Here is a 10,394-nt window from a genome sequence, read left to right as displayed (position 1 = left end):
ATATCTCTGTTATGGAATTTATAACATTATTCTTGCCTGTCAATTCCTTCTTCTCCCTCAAGACTGAATATTTTACCCTTCTGTGAATATTTGGGATGGGTGAGGCATAAGCCTTTATATTACAAACGCAGCCTGTTCTTAGATCAGTTTTAGAAAGTAGTATATACGGGAGTTATGGGTCTGAGTTGAATTCTTGAGAAACTGTATGCCCACTTACTGTTTGGAAACTCTGTGTATGTTCTTTGTGTACCCTTTGTGTAAATATGTGTCTGTTTGAAGATCACTGCCTAAAGAAAATCTTTTGCTTATACATCAGGTTACATGTCAAGGAAATGGTCCCATTACCAATGTACATAATAGTTAAAACATGGAAATGATTCAGATGTACAAAAACAATAGGATGGATGAATTATTATATGTTCAAGCTGTAGAACAGTGTATAATAATGAAAATGGATGACTCATAGGTAAGGTAGAACCACATGGATTCAGCTCATTATTTATGTAATATTGAAAGAAACAGGGCACAATAGAATGTCTTATATTCAGTTTGTGTAACATTCAAGAATGAGCAAAGCTAACCAATCTTGTTTATAGGTGCGTATGTATATGGTAAGATATAGAGGAGAACAAGAAAATGATTATCACAAACTCAGTGTAGTGGTTACCTCTGGGGGAAGGAAAATGAGATAGTGATTAGGGAGTGACTCTTGGTAGGGCAAAAGTAATGATTATAAGTGACCCAGTGAGTTTAGGCATATTATCTAACCTTTTAACCTCAGTTTCTTTAATTGGAATAATGTAACTACTTTATGAAGGTTGTAAGGATTAAGAGAGATAACCTATATAAAGCAGTTAGCTCAGTGTCTGGCTAATAGTTAACACTAAATAAATGATAATATTTTCCTTGTTATATTGTTTCTGTCACCATGACTTGAAGTAGATGCTATAGACTTTTGGTACAGAGGATAAAGTTCAAAAAAAGTGGATGAAATTGAAATAAGAAGAAAATCTAGAAATAATGAAAAGGACAAGGAAACTACATTTAGGAACTACTGAACCACTGTGTCATATGTCTTGCTAAGTGAGTACATTATTTAATCTTCAAAATAACCCTGAGACCAGATTCAGTTATATTATAATAGCCAGAGTTAACCCATATCTTGTGGCTTAGGTGTCACTATTACCGTTTCATGTCAGATTGGTTAGGTAACTTTCCCAGGGTTCTATAACCAATAAGTAATAGAGCTGGAATGTAAAGCAAGAAATTTCCCCACTGTGCTGTTATAATGATTAAATTTAACTTGTAAGTTCCCAGAAGAGAGTCTACATTCGTTGTATTTGTAAATGCTCACAGAATTATTTAACTGAAGTTTATCCTGAGAGATTTCTCTTGAAGAACATTAGAGTATATTCATTTCCAGTGAGGGACTCTGTTTTTCTATGGCTGTGGAACAGAGTCTGGTTAAACTACTGTAGTTTATTCTGGGCCTCCAGGATTAATTCTGATTTAATAGGATCGATTCTGGAATGCTGAAGCTGAGTTTTGTAGAAATTATTTGGAATCTAAATTTCAGTGAATTCAACAGTAGAAGGCAGACACTTACAGGGTTGGTTGCTAAAGAATATCTCATGTTGAATTATTGTGCTCACTGTCTTAGGTGCTTCCTGCAGTGAAGCCTAGTGTGATAGTGTGCAATCAGATTTACAATATACTCCAAGGATTAAAAAAATGACTTAATCAAGAATTGCTTATCTACTAGGGATATATCCTTTGGGTATTGACTCATTCCCAGTTGTGTTTGCTCTCTTCATTATTATTTCTTAATCAGCATTTATATAGCCCATAGTTTTAAATTTATTTTTAATTGGCCTATTTTCAGTTCAGAAAGTATGGTTAGTATTGCTCTCAGTTTAAGTAGATAAAGTTAAGTGGCTTTCTAAAACCACCCAGAGAGATTGTAGTGATATCAAGATGTATATCCCCAGCTCCAGACTGCTTTTAGTGCCAGCAGTAATCGTCTCGTCTAATTTTCTAGACTCTTGTTTTCTACTGAGAAGTTTTGAGTTAAAATGGCCACTTTTTTTCTTCTTTTTGATTGGAGGATGATTGCCTCTCGGTGTGTTGGTTTCTGCCATACAACAGTGTGAGTTGGTCCTAAGTGTACACGTCCTTTCTCTCTTGAGACTTCATAAAATGGACCACTTTTGTCTTGTCTCCTACATTACTTAAGAAAGGAGCTATGAATGGTTTGTTCCCTCCTTAGCTTAAAAATTTTTGGAGAACAGAGGAAGCTGAAAGCATAACTTTGTGTCCCAGAAACTACCCGAGAAACCTTTTAATAAGGTGGGACTGCTCTGTGTCCCAGAAACTACTTGAGAGAACTTTTAATAAGCTAATTATTGAACTTAAAAAAAAAAATCCCTGATTTCACATTATTTTTGTTTCCTGTTGAAGAGCATATTGTGGATTAGGTCCCCCCTGAAGTTGTGGCATTGATGGCTACTAAATACACAGTTCTTTTTCTTACTTCTATTTAACTGGAAAAAAAAAAAAATCTCTCTTTTGCTTCTTAGGTTGTAGAAACTCACTGCTTATTGCTTCTATGTAATTGCTTTTTCTAAGGCTTATTTAATTTAACTTAGTATTTTCATTATTGGATTTAAAAATTAAAAAAGTTGATAAAGGTTTGTAGTGTTTTATTGGGAGAAGGCAATGGCACCCTACTCCAGTACTCTTGCCTGGAAAATCCCATGGGTGGAGGAGCCTGGTGGGCTGCAGTCCATGGGGTTGCAAAGAGTCGGACATGAGTGAGCGACTTCACTTTCACTTTTCACTTTCATGCATTGGAGAAGGAAATGGCAACCCACTCCAGTGTTCTTGCCTAGAGAATCCCAGGGACGGGGGAGCCTGGTGGGCTGCTGTCTATGGGGTTGCACAGAGCTGGGCACGACTGACGCGACTTAGCAGCAGCAGCAGCAGCAGCAGCAGCAGCAGCAGTGCTTTATTGGAGTTTTTGTGGTAGAAGCTGAGAATACACTCAATAGACCAGTCGATTTCAGCTGACTGTGTTAGAGAGTAAGGGGATTTTTATGGCTGCCACATGGAAATTCCTTTTCCTAATTAGCCTTGTGCTATTCCTCTGAGTGTGGCCTTCTTAAGGGGGTCTATGAACATTTAGGTAGATTGGTATAAGACAACAACATTTATAAAAATAGGAAAAAATCAGAAAGATTTTGCTTTCTATTAGATGGTGTAGTTTTTTCCCCCAGCTTCAGGGAGTGTTAGTGTATGAGTGTGTTAAGTTCTGCCACTCTGCCCTCTGCTGCCCTTTTATTAAGCAAAAGACCAACCACGTAGATTTAGTAATTAATTATTAGCATTTGCCATATTAACTCTATACAGTTTCCTCTTTGAGCATCAAATTGGCTTTTTATTATATAGTTGAGAGAAAGTGCAGGTTGGTATCCACTAGGTAGTTAGTAGTTCTGATTTTCACATTCTTCCTGAAATGTAGAACATTTTGACTTCTGAATCAGAAAATAGAGCAGTTTTCTTTCTGATGTTAATCATGACATAAACATTAAATGTACAATCACACTGACCTTTCAGGAACTTGGGAGGTACAGCTAAAATGAGGAAGTAGGAGACGGATATCGTTAATTTACCTTCTGCTCAGAAGATACTGAGTTGTCAAAAACCCTAGTGTCTCCAAGCTGTTCCTCAGCAAGTTAAGCAGGCACACCCATCCTAGCTAGACTCTACAGACTTTTCATTGTATACTCCTTGGAGGTGGGGATAAAGTAGGGAGAGGAAGGTTAGAAAGAAACTAGCATTTATTGATTGGTGCAAGATGTATTATATATCTTAGCTCATTTAATAATAACAGCAATGTTCTTACAGATATTAGTATCCCCATTTTATAACTGAGGAGACTGAAGTTCAGATAAGTTAAATAATTTGCCCAGAGTCACATACTCACAGTAAGTAGAGGAGAAGTATTTTTGAATTAAAAAAACAACTGTGTTGTTTTTAGGTCACTGTGATGACAGTATATCAGGTACATTTGAATTAGAGATCTCAGTTGATAAATGGTTCATTTAGCATCCCAGGTGGCGCAGTGGTAAAGAAAATGCCTACCAATGCAGGAGGCGCTGCAGACTTGGATTTGATCCCTGGGTCGGGAAGATCCCCTGGAGAAGAAAATGATAACCCACTCCAGTATTCTTGCCTGGATAATCCCATGGACAGAGGAGCCTGGCGGGCTGCAGTCCACGGGGTTGCAAATAGCTGGACACGACTGAGCGCACGTACAGGAGCATCTTGCAGTTGGGTAAACTATTTGTCTCACGTGATTGGCAGTCTGAGTGGGATTTGTTAATACTGCTTCATAGAAGGTAGTTGACAAAGGTCTTAGTTCTTTTGGGATTTGATAGTGCTAAGTGAAGAACTTGTTGACATGTTTTGTGCGTTTCCTCACCCTGATAAAGAAGTGGTGGAAAATTACAAGTTAAACTAGTCTTAAATACAGCTGAATTCTATCACATCAGCATTCTCAGAGGAGATGGTGCCAAACATGGCACCACACCCAGAATCAGCCAGGCACACCCAATTAGAGTCTAAATCAAGAATTTAGTGGAGAGGTTGTGACTCATTCCAGGATCCTGGAGAAAAAAGCTGACATTAAGCTCTCAGGAGGAAACTCAGGCAAAGAATGGGATTCTTGCTCATTTGCTGGTGGTAGCATTAGTAATATGGGAGAGTCTTGATACTCCTGAAGGATATATGTTAAGAATCTGCAGCTCCGGAGCACTGCTAAATGCTGATGCAGGGTAGTTTCCTGGGCTCATGCACAGGCTAAATGACTAGCCTTCACACTTATGTTAATACTGACTCATGTCCATCTGGTTGGTGATGCCATCCAACCATCTCATACTCTGTTGGCCCCTTCTCCTCCTGCCTTCAGTCTTTCCCAGCATCGGGTCTTTTCCAGTGCGTCAGTTCTTTGCATCAGGTGGCCAAAGTATTGGAGTTTCAGCTTCAGCAACCGTCCTTCCATTGAATATTTAGGCCTGATTTCCTTTAAGATTGACTAGTTTGATCTCCTTGCTGTCCAAGGGACTCTCAAGAATCTTCTCCAACACCACAGTTCAAAAGCATCAATTCTTCCATATTATCTACCCCAAATTTCTTTTTCTTTTCCCAGTCACATGTTATGATTACACGCCCTTGGTCCTTGGAAGTTAGATGTGGCCATGTGAGTTGCTTTGACCTGTGATGTGTGAACTGAAGTCATCTTAGTCTCTGCCACAGTGACCTGTAGCTCTCTGATAAGGCTGTGGGCCAAATATGGTCTGTTATCTGTATTTTTAAATAAAGTTTTATTGGAACATAGCCCTACTTAATTTGTTTCTGTGTTATCTGTGGCCACTTTTGCATTACAATAGCAAAGTTAAATAGTTGTTATAGAGACCGCATGTCCTATAAAGCTGAATAAATTTACTATATGGCCATTTACAGAAAAGTTTTGTTGATAGCTTCTCTGGATGTTGGCTCCTTCTTAGAATGAGGATTTTGTAGAGCAGAGACTCCTGCTGACCCACAGTGGAGATATGCGTATGCCATCAACAAGAAATGGATCTTTATTCTTTTAAGTCACTGATATTTGGGAGTTGTTTGTTACAGTGGTGTAATCCAGCTGATCTGACAGCTGGGCTCTTCATAGGAAACATATTTCAGTGGTTCAGAGACGAGGAGACCTTATGGAGAGTAGTAATGTGGGACGAGGGTGGATAGCAGTGTTGTGGTAATGTGAAACTGTGAGACTGTTAAGGTCAACTGTTTGGATTTTGTTTAGAATCCTCAGTATGGAATCAAGACTTATGATTTTTTTCAATGGACAGAATAATAGTATGGTGGGAACTTTATGGCAAAAAGCTTAATCTGCGAATAGTTATCAAAAGGGAGGATTTGTTGAATCAGGAATTTGATCTCTGTAAAATGAACGTTCCTGCAAACTGGACTGACAGTGGTTTAAATGGAGTTTTTTTCTTTTTAATTTAACAATTTGCTGTGACTTAGTTTCTTGTCCTATTTAATGCTTAAGAGCAACCTCAGATTTTCTGAAATTTGAGCTATTGTACACAAGTGAGGAAGCCTCATTGTAAAGAGAATTGTGATAATTGACGGCAAGTTTTTAAAAAAAATTTTCATCTTTTTTTCTTTGATTTCCTCTTTTTTTAGATAAAGCAAAACATCAAATACTGCCATCAACTCAGTAAAATTTGGTGTCAGGTAGCCAAAGGTAGTTTAAATGGAAAAACAGTCACTTTAGAGTTAGATCTTACTACATCTCCTGTAATTTCATCTGCTATTTAGCTGCTGAAGGAAACCTTTGTCAGTTTGCCACGTTACATGAATACAGCTCAAGGTTGATGAGTCTAGCTAATGGTTTGTCAATTTTGTTTTTCTCAAAGAACCAGCTTTTAGTTTTATTGATCTTTTCTATTGTTTCCTTCATTTCTTTTTCATTTATTTCTGCTGTGATCATTATGATTTAGTTCCTTCTACTATGAGTTTTTTTTGTGGTTGTTCTTTTTCTGGTTTCTTTAGGTGTACGGTTAGGTTGTTTATGTGTCTCTTGTTTCTTGAGGTAGGTTTGTATTGTATAAAACGTCCCTCTGCATTGCTTTTGCTGCATTCCTTAGGCTTTGAGTTGTTGTGTTTTCCTTGTCATTTGTTTCTATGCATATTTTGATTTCCTTTTTGATCTCTTCAGTGATCTTTCGGTTATTCAGAAGCATGTTGTTTAGTCTCCATGTATTTGTTTCTCATAGTTCTTTTGTTTTGTGTGTGTGTAGTTGGTGTCTAATCTAGGTCAGAGATTATGCGTTGTGGTCAGAGAAGATGCTTGAAATGATTTCACTTTCTAAAGATTTACCAAGGTGTGATTTGTGGCCCAAGATGTGATCTATCCTAGAAAATGTTCCATGTGCACTTGAGAAAAAAGTGAAGTCTATTGTCGTTGGATGAAATGTGCTGTGGATATCAACTAGGTCCAACAGGTCCAATGTATTATTTAAAACCTGTGTTTCCTTAATACTTTTCTGTCCAGATGATCTGTCTGTTGGTATGAATGGGGTATTAAAGTCCCCCACTATTACTGTGTTACAGTCCAGTTCAGTCACTCAGTTGTGTCTGACTCTTTTTGACCCCATGGACTGCAATACGCCAGGTTTCCCTGTCTGTTACCAACTCACAGGCTTGCTCAAACTCATGTCCATCAAGTTGGTGATGCCATCCAACCATTTCATCCTCTGTTGTCCCCTTCTCCTCCTGTCTTCAATCTTTCGCAGCATCAGGGTCTTTTCCAATGAGTCAGTTCTTTGCAGCAGGGGGCCAAAGTGTTAGAGTTTCAGCTTCAGCATCTGTCATTCCAGTGAATAGTCAGGATTGATTTCCATTAGGATTGACTGGTTTGATCTCCTTACAGCCCAAGGGACTCTCAAGAGTCTTCTCCAACACCACAGTTCAAAAGCATCAATTCTTTGGCACTCAGCTTTCTTTATAGTCCAACTCTCACATGCATACATGAGTACTGGAAAAACCATAGCTTTGACTATATGGACCTTTGTTGGCAAAGTAATGTCTCTGCTTTTTAATATGCTGTCTAGGTTGGTCATAGCTTTTCTTCCAAGGAGCAAGCGTCTTTTAATTTCATGGCTGCAGTCACCATCTGCAGTGATTTTGGAGCCCCCCAAAATAAAGTCTGTCACTGTTTCCATTGTTCCCCATCTATTTGCCATGAAGTAGTGAGTGGGACTGGATGCCATGATCTTAGTTTTCTGAATGTTGAGTTTTAAGCCAACTTTTTCACTCTCCTCTTTCACTAAAGAGGCTTTTTAGTTCTTCACTTTCTGCCATAAGGGTGGTGTCATCTGTATATCTGAGATTATTGATATTTCTCCTGGCAATCTTGATTCCAGCTTGTGCTTCATCCAGCCCAGCACTTCACATGAAGTTCTTGGCATATAAGTTAAATAAGCAGGGTGACAGTATACAGCCTTGATTACTCCTTTCCCGATTTAGAACCAGTCTGTTGTTCCATGTCCAGTTCTAACTGTTGCTTCTTGACCTGCATACAGATTTCTCAGGAGGTCAGGTGATCTGGTATTCCCATCTCGTTAAGAATTTTCCACATGATCATGATGGATATTTGGGTGTTGTTCATAATCTGCTTTAGTTCAAGGAGCCAGTTATGCCACATGCTGGACCAGGTAGAGCCACAAGCAACAGGGCTAGTCTGGGGAGGAACAAGTAAGAGGGTAACAGATAGGAAGGCTGGGGACCCCCATACATAGGAAATAGGCTGCAAGTGTCAGATATTTTTATCTCTCTCTTAAGCAGCTGCCGCTGCTAAGTCACTTCAGTCGTGTTCGACTCTATGTGACCCAATAGACGGCAGCCCACCAGGCTCCCCGTCCCTGGGATTCTCCAGGCAAGAACACTAGAGTGGGTTGCCATTTCCTTCTCCAGTGTATGAAAGTGAAAAGTGAAAGTGAAGTTGCTCAGTCGTGTTCCATCCTCAGCGACCCCATGGACTGCAGCCTTCCAGGCTCCTCCGTCCATGGGATTTTCCAGGCAAGAGAACTGGAGTGGGGTGACAGTGCCTTCTCCCTCTTAAGCAGCAGGAGGAAGCAAACTACAAGTGTCAGATCTTTTTTCCCTTTCATATACAAAATTAAAAGGAGATTTCTTTTAAAATTCTGTGTTGCCATACTTGGTTCCTGAGCTTAACTTTTCTCAAATCTTGAGCTAACCAATGCATTTTTCTTACATAAGTATTTTTCTTAAGCTATGTTAATGAACTATGTATTTATCCTAGACTCTGTCTTTCTTCAAGTCGATTCCACCTAAGACTCAGAACTGATAAAGGCTCAACAAACCAATGTTTTACTGATACAATTGTTCTTCAATATGTTTTAATAAGACTGTATTTGCTTGGAAACCTGCCCTTCTTCAAGATTCATGTCAATTGTTTTATGGCCTGTGATGACTCATCTTGTGCCAATGTTATCTCAAAATGCATGTTGTGGGTGAGGAGCCTGGTGCCACTCTCTGAGTTTTGAGACATTTCCTTTCTCTAATTAGCAGCCTGCTAGTAGGTATATAGCATGGCCCCACCCATCAGAACAAGACCCAGTTTTCCCCACAGTCAATTTCTCCCATCAGGAAGCTTCTATAAGACTCTTATCCTTCTCCATCAGAGGGCAGACAGAATGAAAACCACAATCACAGAAAACTAATCAAACTGATCACATGGACTACAGTCTTATCTAAGTCAATGAAACTATGAGCCATGCCGTGTAGGACCACCTAAGATGGATGGGTCATAGTGGAGAGTTCTGACAAAAAGTGGTCCACTGGAGAAGGGAATGGCAAACCACTTCACTATTTTTGCCTTGAGGACCCCATGAACAGTATGAAAAGGCAAAAAGATAGGACAGAGAAAGATGAACTCCCCAGGTCAGTAGGTGCCCAATATACTGCTGGAGATCAGTGGAGAAATAATTCCAGAAAGAATGAAGAGATGGAGCCAAAGCAAAAACAACACCCAGCTGTGGATGTGACTGAGGATGGAAGTATAGTGTGATGCTGTAAAGAACAATATTGCATAGGAACCTGGAATGTTAGATGCATGAATCAAGGTTAAGTTGGAAGTGGTCAAACAGGAGATGGCAGGAATGAATATTGACATTTCAGGAATTGGTGAACTAAAATGGACTGGAATGGGTGAATTTAACTCAGATGACCATTATACCTACTACTGTGGGCAAGAATCCCTTAGAAGAAATGGAGTAGCCCTTATGGTCAACAAAAGAGTCCGAATTGCGGTATTTGGATGCAATCTCAAGAAACAGAATGATCTCTGTTCATTTCCAGGGCAAACAATTCAATATCACATTAATCCATGTCTATGCCCTGACCAGTAACGCTGAAGAAGCTGAAGTTGAACAGTTCTGTGAAGACCTACAAGACCCTCTAGAACTAAAACCCAAAAGAGATGTTCTTTTCATTATAGGGGACTGAAATGCAAAAGTAGGAAGTCAAGAGATACCTGGAATAACAGGCATATGTGGCCCTGGAGTACAGAATGAAGCAGGGCAAAGGCTAACAGAGTTTTGCCAAGAGAACACACAGGTCATAGCAAATACCCTCGTCCAGCAACACAAGAGAAGACTCTACACATGGACATTACCAGATGGTCAGTACCGAAATCAGACTGATTATATTCTTTGCAGCCAAAGATGGAGAAGCTCTATACAGTAATCAGAAACAAGACTGGGAGCTGACTATGGCTCAGATCATGAACTCCTTATTGCCAAATTCAGACT

General features: G+C 39.3%; 1 protein-coding gene across 2 annotated transcripts in view; it reads left to right on the top strand.

The window, feature by feature from the left end:
- Window positions 1–10,394, top strand: part of EXOC6B (exocyst complex component 6B) — a 708,301-nt gene that overhangs the window by 37,782 nt on the left and 660,125 nt on the right. The gene's annotated exons all lie outside the window — the stretch shown is intronic.

The sequence above is a fragment of the Ovis aries genome, chromosome 3 (genome assembly GCF_016772045.2).
Source record: "Ovis aries strain OAR_USU_Benz2616 breed Rambouillet chromosome 3, ARS-UI_Ramb_v3.0, whole genome shotgun sequence".
NCBI classification, from domain to species: Eukaryota; Metazoa; Chordata; class Mammalia; order Artiodactyla; family Bovidae; genus Ovis; species Ovis aries.
This window is presented reverse-complemented; position numbering and strand designations above follow the sequence as displayed.